The sequence below is a fragment of the Zeugodacus cucurbitae genome, chromosome 3, assembly GCF_028554725.1.
Source record: "Zeugodacus cucurbitae isolate PBARC_wt_2022May chromosome 3, idZeuCucr1.2, whole genome shotgun sequence".
NCBI classification, from domain to species: Eukaryota; Metazoa; Arthropoda; class Insecta; order Diptera; family Tephritidae; genus Zeugodacus; species Zeugodacus cucurbitae.
Window position 1 is genome coordinate 64,372,420 of NC_071668.1, and position 12,732 is coordinate 64,385,151.

Here is a 12,732-nt window from a genome sequence, read left to right on the forward strand (position 1 = left end):
AGAACTGCAAAAATCACTATTTTCTTGATTTACTCATACGCGAACTTTTTCATTCAACTCAACTCACTGAAAAAAAACAGAGTGATGAGTAAAAATCAACTCAATTTGCCGTACACATCATTCTTTGGATTTTGAGTCCTCGGTTCAAAATTTCTCACTCAATTCAACTCACTGAACAAAAGTCAGCGTTCAATAAAATGAGCCTGTGTTGACGAAAGCATCATTCGGTTCAATTTGAGTTGATCGATTATGAGTAAACAATTAGCGACAAGACGACACGATGTGAGCGTTACGACTGCATGACTGCATGTACCGTAACAATTTCTATGCAGTTTGTTGTTGTAGCTTGTCTTGTTCTTCTTCTCACATTTCATCTGTGCAGAAAAAGTGCCGCTTGCTGCGCGCATGAGTAAAATCATACGAGTTGATTTTTGCGAGTTGAGTGTTGTTCTTGTTCAAAACAATGATTGTTGAATCGAATGAGCAAGCGCCCGAAATCATTATATTGAACACGAGCCGAACAAACTCGGAGTGAAACAAAAAATCGCACACACACGAGTGAATTTAAAATCAACAACGAAAATGTGAGCTCAGGCAAGTTTGATCGGCTGATCCGAACTGTGTGATTATTCGGCTGTTGAGCGCGTACGAATGTTTTTCATTCAGCAAATGCCGTTCTCTGATACATATATAAAAAATATATTTATTTTATTTAAATATAATTTGATTTCTGCAGATTTTGAAAAATAATTTTAAAACCTTCGCTCAATTTCATTAAAATTTTATTACTATTAAATGAATTTCACAAGTTAAATATTTTTATCATTGTTCAATTGCATAAGGCTGTGTCGATAGCCCAAAACAATTTGTAACAAGTAGGGAACATCAACCGAACATTTTATACTCTCGCAATTTATTGATGTAATTTTATTACACACAATTTGAGATAAAATCCAATAGAATAACGAAAATCAGCATATATAGTGCATGAGGGTTGAGTTATAATGGGAATAGGGGCAACTTGGCACCTGTTACTAGGCAGACAAACGGCAATTCGGCCTTGAAATTACTCCTAAATTGCAAATCAACGAAACACCAGTCGGCAAAATCGCCAAAAAAAAGAGCTATAACAAAGATTTTCCAGATATTCAAGGTACTGCACAGGACTTTAAGAGATTTACGCGACAAAGAAAATATTTTTGGTGAAGCCATGATTCGGTTGGCAGGTGATTTTCGCCAGACTATTCCTGGATCAACTGTTGCTGACGAACTAATCACATTCCTAAAATCATCTAATTTGTGGCGACACATAAAGAATCGCCTATTAACAAATAACATACGAGTGTTTTTCCAACAATATAATACTGCGATTATAGAAATAGTTGAAAATGGTAGCGACGCAGTTGACACCTCGATAGATTAATAACATTTTTAATGGGTTTCTGTCTGTAACTTCATGGCCTCGAAAGAGGAGCTTTTTCATCGTGTTTTTCCTGACATGAAATCATAATATAATAAACATAAATGAGTTATTGAATGACCTATTTTGGTGGTAAAAATCAAAGATGTCGATGATCTCAATGCGACAATTTAGGATTTCGTTCCAGGAGAGTTGGCACAGCTACAAACCAGGATGACATATTCAATTATCCCACAGACTATTTTAAATTGCTGGACTATCCCCACTCACTTGCAATTAAAAGTAGTGTGAGTTGTCATCATGCTGCGTAACATAAATCAACATCAAGCTTTTCAAAAGAACAAGACTGGCTGTGAAGAAGGTAATCAATATCGTCACCAAAGCCAAGATAAAGCCAACTATGAAATTTGGCCATTTGTTACTTTCTCCAATATACGATTAAAAAAATTAAAGTTTTACAAATTATGATGATTTACGCTTAACACAGATCTACAATAATGTCTATCAATCATTTTTAAATCTATCGGCTATAACGTTTTCGTCTTTATGCTTAAGAATTTTTTCTCTCCATTGAAAGATTTACTAATTTAATGTATACCTTAGCCACAAAAACGTGTGGCCGGGTCTGCTAGTAAAAAAATAAAAATTAAAAGAATATATATTTATTTTATATTTTAAAAGATTTTATTTTAAATTTTTTATAATTTTGTTTCTGCAGATTTTGAAAAATAATTTAAACAAATCGCTCAATTTCATTAAAATTCTATTATTTTTAAATAAATTTCATAATTTTTAAGTAATTTTTCAAATAAATATTTTCATATTCTTTAATTTTAATTGAGTTTATTATTTTTTGTTAAATTTTCTTTATTTACATGATGAAATAATAATAAGGTTAAATAAATATTAAGAAACAAATTTAATTTTTTATTTGTTTTAAAAATTAGTTTTTTTTTATTTTTTATTTTAAATTACTATTTCATCCATTAAAAAATAAAATAATATTTTAATTTTCTTTTAATAAAAATATTTTTATATAAAAAAATAATATTGAAAAGAAAATTTATTTATTTTTTATTGTAGTTTTAGTCACTAATATTTTATTTTATATTTTTTTTATTTAAAAATTTATTTTATTTTATTTACAAAAAAAAAAAGCCTAATTGTGCCAAGTTGTGAATAAAACAAGAGCTTAAAAATCGTTTTTAAAGTCTTAAAAATAGCAAAGTATTTTTCAATTCATATTTTCTTTATAAAAATTTATTTATTTTAGCAAAGCAAAAAATCGAAAATGTAACCAAAGCTCAAGTAAATTAAGTGCAGCAAACAACAACAAATAAATTATAAATTAAATGGAAATTCAATAAATATATGCTAACATATCAAAATATGCAACAATAGTAAAAAAGTGTAAAATACAAAAATAAATAAGATTTGCTCTGAAACAGCTTAAGACATTTACTTACATACATAGCAAGAAACATACTTACACATATATATGTACTTATATAACTAAATGGAGAAATATTACATGATTAAAAAGACACTCAAAGACAAATTCTAAAAAAGCAAACGTAAGTTGCTCAAATCCGCGAACAAGTATCTTCCCTCTGTTGCTATATGTGTTGTTGGCGTAGTATTGACAAACAAGAAATTATAATAGAAACACTTTTCAGACAGTGCAGTTGTTGTTATATACAAAAACAATAACTCATCCTAAACAATATCCTACCATAAAAAGAGAGCTTTAAAAAATTTGTAGAAATAAAAATTTAGAAAAAAAAGAAAAATCATGAAAGTAACTCAAAATTCTAGTTCCTGATAATCATAATAAACACATTTCAAAATTATGCTTTTAGATTAAAAATTGAGTTCCTCAAGTAAAAATATACATTTGGTTGTTTGATGATAAAATTCTTTAAAAATATAAATAAAAATATTTTATTTTTAAAAACTCCAGTAGTAGCATTAATTTCAGGATCGCTGAATAAAATTAACGATAAATACACAAACTCGAAAGAAAATGTTTGCGAATAGTATCTAAAATCTCTAATCTCCAGCTCAATCCTAAGTAACCCCAAAGTGAATGATCCCAAAGGTATACCTTTCAGGTATGATAGGAGATTCATAAACGTTAAATCAGTTTCGAAAATTAGAATTAATTTTTTTAAAGAGCAATCTCGAACCAAAAGGGAGATGACACGTTGGAGAGTGGCGAATCGAACAAACAACTATTTTTTGCTTGAATATCATTTCCTAAACTACCTCAACCTTAAAATGTATATACTCAATTAACAGTTTGAAGAGAGAAAATGCGGAGTTAAATGAATATACATATGTAATTAACACTTTTTGAGATAAAATATATATTTTCTGGCTAACCTAATGAACATTCGTTTCCTTTATAACTGCACTGTCTGCAAATAAACGAAGTATTATAATAATGGGCAATATATCCGTCTGAATGTACGAAAACAAATAAAAACAAATTAGCTTAAAGAATCTTTTAGCATAAACACTGTGAAAATTATGAAAATTAATACATTTAATCCTACACCAATTTTTATCTAATTTAAATCGGGTTAGGCTTCGTTTTAATATTTTTTATTTGAAGACTTCGTTGTGTTAGAGAACAGACTGGCCACTCTGACCTAAATATATACCTAGTTTCCCTAATAGCGTTTTTAGACAGAAGCTAATTGATCAATTAACCGGCCTCTGCTCGATTAAAACGCTTATTAAGATCGATTTACCATACGAAAAAAAATCTAGATTTAGATCTTCATCTATTTTTAATTGAATTTTAATCGACTTGAAAATCAAATGCAACTCTGCGACAAAGACGTACGATATACGTTTTTTGTATGCGATTGGCTGAATTTTTTTATAAAAAAGCTACGGTAGATGTCGCTGCTAAAAATATTAATCAGCTGATGAAACTTACCAATTTATTACGAAAAGCAAAAACCAAAATGCATAACAGCTGATCGGTTATCGAGCAGCCGGCAGTGGAAAAGGCAAAACAGGGTTTCTCAATAAAAATTTTAATTGATCAATTGATTTGGCTGTCTAAAAACGCTATAAGAAGGGAGCTTTCGACGGGCTTTCATAATTGTGAAAGCTCTTTAAAGAACATTTTTGCAATCGATTTCAGACTTTCGAGAAATGTGCCTGATTTCGAAACTTTTTCTAACTGCCAGTCACTAGGAAACATAAAAAAATATATTTATTTAGAGTTATACTGCAAATTGTCTATCCTGTTTTCAAAATTCTATAAATATTTAGACAATATTAATTAGTTTACAAACGCAAATCTAAATCCAACACACCTAATATTATTCGAGCTTGAATCAAAGTATATGCATTATATAACGAACACTGCAATAATGAAAGTATTATTTAATTATAGTGAAAAATATTCATAATATCAGCAATAAGAAAATATTTACATATGAATGTGAAAGCTTCAAACTATTAGATAAAGCAAGTTGGAAAGAATAAAGCTTAAATTTTTGCATATTGTGAAATTAGTAATCTCGATCGCTTACAGATTTTGAGGCAACAATATTAAGTGGCAAACGAAAAAAAATATATATATGTTTGGAGAAAGAATGCATTTAGTTAGATTAGAAACAAAATTACTGAAAAATAATAATTAATAATAAAAATATACCAAAAAAATGAACACAAAATGTATTTATTTGACCGATTTTTGTAACCTTGTCATTAAAAGTTCTCATAATATACAACCATAAACACTTCAATACATTAATAGAGTAGATCATTTAGTAAACTTCAAACTTTTACCTCACCAACACTTTCATAAGAATCATTTAAATTCTACTTACTTTCATACTAGCAATCACAAATACCTTTTATTTGCCTATGCGTCTATAAATATGCAAGGCTTTATACATTTTTATTTCGTATAATGTAAAACTGTAGTTTTAAGTTTACCTACCTATAGCAAACCTTGGATAAATATGTAAATTAAAATCTATTATATAATAAAAATAGTTAAGCCATACATCACATATATATGTAGATACTTAGTACTTATATGTGTAAAAAAATATAATAAATACATTTAATAAACTTAATATATATAATAAATATACAAAAATATTTCAAATAAAAAAATAAAAGAATTTTATTTTATTTGTATGGAGAATGGTTTAAGCGCCGGTAAGTATGCAGTGATTTTTAGTATTTGAGTGTATACATTCTATTAAAGTACTTCATTGAAATGGTAGTCTTCTTATGTGGACTTACATTTGTAGTGATTTTGGTTTAAACGCCTAGAAGTAAGCAGCATATTCTTTGCTTTTTATTAATTGCTTATTCATTTGTTGAATTTCTTCGAAGTAGCAGATATTAGCATACCTTTGTTAGCAAAATAAAATCTATTTCTATAATCTATATAATAGAAAATAACCTTCAGAAATTTTGGTTTACAAGTTTAATATTCAACATGGCCACATTGATGATATTATATTGAAGAAACTGCCACTTGACTCAAATTTAACCTCACCTACGCCAGTCAAATAATTACATGTGCATTTCGGCTTTTGTTTATATCTCTTATTCACTGCTATTTTTTGGATTTCGGTAAATGTGGAATAAAAGGTTGATATGTTACCGTTACTATGCAACAAAAATTGTTTCATACTTTTCTCGTTCGTTGTAAAGTTACATTAAGAATGTGCTTGTGAATTGGGTATTGCATAGTAAATATTTATATGTGCAAAATCAGTTTAGCGGATCTTTCTTACTGATAGTGTCGCAGCAAAAACTTTTTTTGCTAAAATTTGGATTCAAAGTTATTGTAGCTGCATTAACTTAATGAATTGTTAAAAATTTAATTACATTTATTTAACTTTAAGCCTAATATGCCTCGTGGTACTAGTTTATCAGCCGAGGAACAAGTAATAATCATAGGAATGCAAGAAAGCGATTCCAAAATGGCTCTAGACCAAAGCGACATCGGAACTGTATCTCCAAATTTCTTAAAAACTCCACTAATTATGGTATAGTGCGGCGCAGCGGATAGTGATGAGCGGTGCGAAAGGATGATTCGACGGCTAGTAGTTGCGGACTTGATAAGCAGCGATCAAATATGAACCTAGTTAAGACAGAAAATCACAATAAATATAATTCTTCCAATTATACATAAAAATCAGTTTCTGTAACACACCTCCATGGCACCTAAACCAACGCTAAAGAAAGACACAATAAAGCACATTTGAGGTTTGCAAATAAATACCAATTCTGTGCCGATGAGTGATAGAATACAGTCTTTAGTGACGAAAAAAATTAAATTTGGTCGGCCCAGGTCATTGCAAGAAATATTGGAGAGATTCACACCAGGAACGACGGTCCTACTACAAGCGATGTTTTGGAAGCGGTACCTTGATTTCATGGGCTGCATTTTGCTGCAGTGGAAAGCTATATACATGTTTTATATTCACTCAAATGAATGCTAATATCAATGTAGATCTTTTGGACAGTGAGTTAATAAAATTTGCTGGCAATATTTATGGCATATAACTGGACATACCGAAAGGATAACGCTTCAATCCATACGAAGAACATTTTTAACGCCCGGAAAATTCCGATATTACAATGTGCAGCATTGAGTTCGAACCTAAATCCTATTGAGGATCTCTGGGGAACCTCTCTGCTGCTGTTTTCCACAACGGAAAGCAGTTTGAGACAGTACGTCACCTTAAATTAGCCATAAAGCAATAATTTGCCAATATTTACATAACTATTCTACAGTCAGTAGTTAATTCTCCGATTAAGCGGCTTAATTTAGTTTTAAAATATAAGAACAATTCTACTGACTATTAAAATAAACATTTCTTTCAGTTAAACTCAAATGTATAGGCTTTACTGGTAAAAATAGTAAAATGCACATATAAATATTTACCATTAGCCTAAACTTCAATTCTATTTTATAGTTTAAAATTTTTTTTGAAATTTGTTAATTTTTTGTTTTTTATATCGTATACATTAATAATAACAAACCTGCATACTCAGAAATATTTTGCAATTTTGTAATCTTTAATTTTTTTTGCAAAAAGTTCATGCACATATAATTATTTGACTGAAGTATTTGAACCAAATGAAATAAATCTTGGTAGAATTGGTTCAATTCTTGGATCTCGTATAACACTTTATACCTAAAAAATTTTAGTACATACATGAAAAATAATTTGTAGACATATTACAATAAAAGCTCAGAGGGTAGTACAAGCAATAATTTATGTCTGCGCGCATAATAGTATGCTATATTTTCAAGTGGTGGTTGTTGTACAGAATACTACATTTGTAATAACAGAATATATATATATTTCTCTCTTATACTTATGACGAAATTATATTTGAATTGAAATTATATAGAATTGAAGTTTAAACCAAAGTTCCTATAAATAAAGCTAAGCTATTTTAAAAAAAACATATAACGAAATAAAGCTCATCATACTTTTACATTGAAAGCTTACGTTACGGAAAACCTTAAAAGCTATAAGTTATTTCAAAAGCTTGCTTATGAAAGTACAGAAATAGAAAGCTCGTTTTAAACGTTATACTAAAATATGATTGTAAAACTTATAGAATATGAATATTCATGATATCAACTGTTCTCATTTACTTAAGTGGTATAATAATATTGTGTCGTCAGAAATTTTGATCATGGTGAATCAAATATCAATAATGAAACTAAAAATTTAAGGGTCCATGGAATATATTCAAGAGAGTGAGAGTTGAGCAAATACAAACTGCTATAACAGCTCCATGCCTAGTACTTCGTTTGGAATAAAAAAATCTAATTCACCGAATTTAACTAGACTTTAGTAAAAATGACAATGGAAATAGAATGGTAAGAATGTCTACTAAATCATTATCTCACTGTGTCGGTTTCAATTAATGTTTTCGTATGGAATTTCCTACTAGACATGAAAGGAGGAAAGGTGCTCAGAAGGAGGCCGACATAATAATTTATGCGGACGATTATAAAATAGACTACTAAGTACGTGTGAGCAAAAAACTGTCTGGCTTTTTGTGTATCAACTCGCAAGTTTATTTATATAGTTTTAGGCAAAGGATATGTCCATAATCTCCCAATAGGCAATACTGGTCAGAATTTGTAGAAGAAGAAGAAGTTTTTCAGTTGCTTGGGATAGAATTTAATATAGCCGTTAATAATACTGGTGCATACAAGGTAATTAGAATGGGGAAAGCTTTGTCAAGACATTAGAATCTCTTACTAGAATTATGTCACACCAGAATTTAAGAACATAATGAGGACGAACAAACTACATATTATGAAGATCAAATAGAAGTACAGTAGCGGACAAAAAAAAAAAAACGGGACACTTATTACTTGCAGTGACTTTAAATTAATACTACACTAACTGTCAAAAACAAGAAAGTATACATATATTATACTAAGTACATTATTCAGATAGAAGAAAACGCTTTTAAATATTTTCCTGAGTGTACACGTTATTGCATTAACAGCAATAACAATGTCAGCCTGGAAATCCAACGCAGAATCACTCTTGCCAACAGGTGCTTCTATGGACTAAGTAGGCAATTGAAAAGTAAAGTCCTCTCTCGACGAACAAAAACCAAACTCTACAAGTCTCTCATCATTCCCGTTCTACTTTACGGTGCAGAAGCGTGGACGATGTCAACATCGGATGAGACGGCACTAGGAGTTTTCGAGAGAAAGGTTTTGCGGAAGATTTATGGTCCCTTAAGAATTGGCAACGGCGAATACCGCAGACGATGGAACGATGAGCTGTATGTGTTATTCGACGACATAGACATAGTCCAGCGAATAAAAAAACAGCGGCTACGCTGGCTAGGACATGTTGTTCGAATGGATGAAGGTGCTCCAGCTCTGAAAGTATTCGATGCAGTACCCGCTGGTGGAAGCAGAGGAAGAGGGAGACCTCCACTCCGATGAAAGGACCAGGTGGAGAGGGACCTGGCTTCGCTTGGAATAACCAATTGGCGCCAAACTGCCAGAAGGAGAGATGCGTGGCGCGCTGTTTTGGACTCGGCTATAACCGCGTAAGCGGTGTCTACGCCAGTCAAGAAGAAGAAGTACACGTTATTGAAAATAAAATGGAAAGTGCAAAAATGCCAAAATTGAGTGAGATTGATAAAACAGCAATTTTGGCTTTGCGATCTCAGAACTTGAGTATACGCAAAATTTGTGAACTAATTAATTTTATTTAGACTAATATCAATGTTTTCCTTCAAAAATATCTTCAAAAGACTGGTTCTATAAAACGGACGCCCGAAAAGGGCTACTGTCAAGGATGACCACCATATTATAATAAGCAGAATAGAATTCGGAACAAATTCAAAACCGTTGAAGACATTAAAATCGAAGTTCGGAAACTGAATGGAACCGAAATCAGAACAGGGATTGTACTATGGCGCCTCCAAAAAACCAGACGAACTGGCCGTTAGCCATCCAAAAAACCACTTTTTTCGGTAAGAATGCGACAAAAACGCCTCCAGTGGGCTAAATTGCACAAAATTTGGACCAAGGAGTATTGGAGAAAAGTCATATTTTCAGATAAATCCAAAATTAACCACTCAGGTTCATACGATATGTCGCACGTTCGCAGAAGAGTTGGTGAACGTTTCTATAAGTAATGTGTCAGAAAAACCGTTAGACAGGGGGGACCCTAATGATCTGGGGGTGTTTTTCTTATCATGGTGTTGGAAAGTTGCCCTTAATTGTTGGAAATGTTAACTCAATTAAATACCAACAGCTCTTACTGGAGAACATGGCCCCTTCAATTGAAGAGCACTTTTCCTATATGGACAACGTAATTTTTCAGGATGATACTGCACCATGCCATCGAGCCAAATCGAAATATCAAATGAAGACATTTAAAGAAAATCACAAATTTCTTAGGTGTAAATTTTTTTTGTCCAAAATGGGTGTATCCTCAAATAGTCATTATATTCGTTTAATTTCTAAAGAGAATGTGTAAGCAAGTTCCGCAGCTCTTAACAAATCAAATAGAATACCTCAACCTCTATGCTGCATAATTCTTATCCGACATATGGACGTATATTATTCATTCAGATTAAATGTTTCTAACATAGTATGGTTGAAATAAGTATTAGACAGTGCACTATCAGCAAGTTTCTTGAATGGTAAAGATTCAAAACAAAAACTACTTCTCTTAAATCCATCTAAATAAAGTAAAAAATTTTAATAAATACCTTAATTATCAATATGATCAAATTTCAATTGATTTCCTTGTTTAATTAAGCAAACATTTCTACTGAATAATAAAAGCAATAATTGTTTAAATTTCGGAACTCGATGAAAGTAAGTGTTTTTGGTTTAAATATGTATGTTTATATTAAATTATTTATAAATATGATTTTCAGATTTTCTAACAAATTTATGCAATTATAGTTTTAGAGAAATGCCAGAATGATTAAAGTTTCCAGCTTGAAATATGTAAACCGCTTTAAGAACTTAGGAGACACAAAGCGAGTAAGTGTAGCATATATAAGCAGATGTTATACAGAAATATTTGGAAATGATATGTATGTGTGTTAGATATATTTTAAGATTTAGACGCATATGTAAATATGTATGTAGCCTTGTGAATATTGAAAACAAAAGCAACAGACAAAGTCAAGCAAATATTTGATTTTATAACGAAGAGCAGTACTGAGGAGCATTTGTTGTCTTATAAGGCGAGTATGACTAATATATATTTAGGCTTTTAGAATACCCAAGGTTGATAATGTATGTATACAAAGTATCATATATGTAAATAATTTTGATGAGACTTGATTTCTTCATCAATTTGACATAAAAGAGACCTAAAACAAAGTAAAAAACAAAACAACAACAATAAAAGCAAAAACTTTAAACATTACTCACAGTTTAAATTTTGTTTTGTACAAAAGATAAAACATGTAAAAAAAAATAATCACAAAACAACAACTCCAGCAAATACTCATTCAACACAACTGACTTTGTTTGCTTTTAACAAACATATAGTATATTCTTTACGTACATACATATGTATATTAGGGTGGCCCTTAGTTGTATGGAAGATAAAAAAAGTTTCTGGATTCTCGATCGCACCCCCTAGAAATTTGCGAATAGCCCAAAAACTAGTATATACAAAGTTTTGGGTCAATCAAAAAAGGTTTAGAGGTTGCGCAAGGAGCTTGAAATCCTGAAAAAAATAAGAATTTTTGCCATTTTTATGTCTCAGACTTCCATATTTCAAAGTCACACTATCCCTTACTGGTTTTCCATACCGTAATAAGATAATAAGAATAACATTAGAACCGTTATAACGGTATATCACGAGCATGCGACGCTTGAGAATGCACCACATTAAATTTACTTTAATATTTGTATTTCTATAACTCTATCATCAATCGACCGATTTTTAAGATTGTGGTAATTTTGGAAAGGTAATAAAATGCAGATCTTATTACGGTATGGAAACCAGATAGTGTGGCTTTGAAATATGGAGACATAAAAATGGCAAAAATTCTTAATTTTTCAGGATTTCAAGCTCCTTGCGCAACCTCTAAACCTTTTTTGATTGACCCAAAACTTTGTATATACTAGTTTTTGGGCTATTCACATATTTCTAGGGGGTGCGATCGAGAATCGGAATACTTTGGAAAATAAGGGCCACCCTAATGTATATAGTATATACTATATAAGTATATATATCCACATTGTGTGAATGATGAAGCGTTGATGTTGTGCCATCTCAGCCGTCAATGACATTTTTCAATACAAAACAGTCGTACTTCGGTCCGTCTATTGGTCCATCTGTCTGTCTGTACATATGTCTGTCTCTCTGACTGTCTTTATTGCCTCATTGCCTATTTTACGGCGACATAGATGGCTGATTTGTTCTGTATATATATATATGTACATATGAAGTGTGGTGTGTGTTTGCCATATGCAATACACACGCATTTAGAAGTGCGTCGAGCTGAATGTGGAGTCATCAATGATTATATATGTACATATATGTATAGAATTGCTTATTGGAGTGATGGCATAATCATATGTATGTGTGTGTTTATATATATGTATATATATATATGTCCTCTACAAACCGGCTAAGCTGTCGCCCTGTGTGCCTACTACGAGTATTTGCCCAGCAGGCAGTCAAACAGCTGTTGTATAAGAACTTGCCATTGGCTACGATTTTAAATTTACATATAATCTCACATACATATATGTGAGTATATACTCGTAATATACAAATTTAGCCAACGTAAAGGCAGACAGA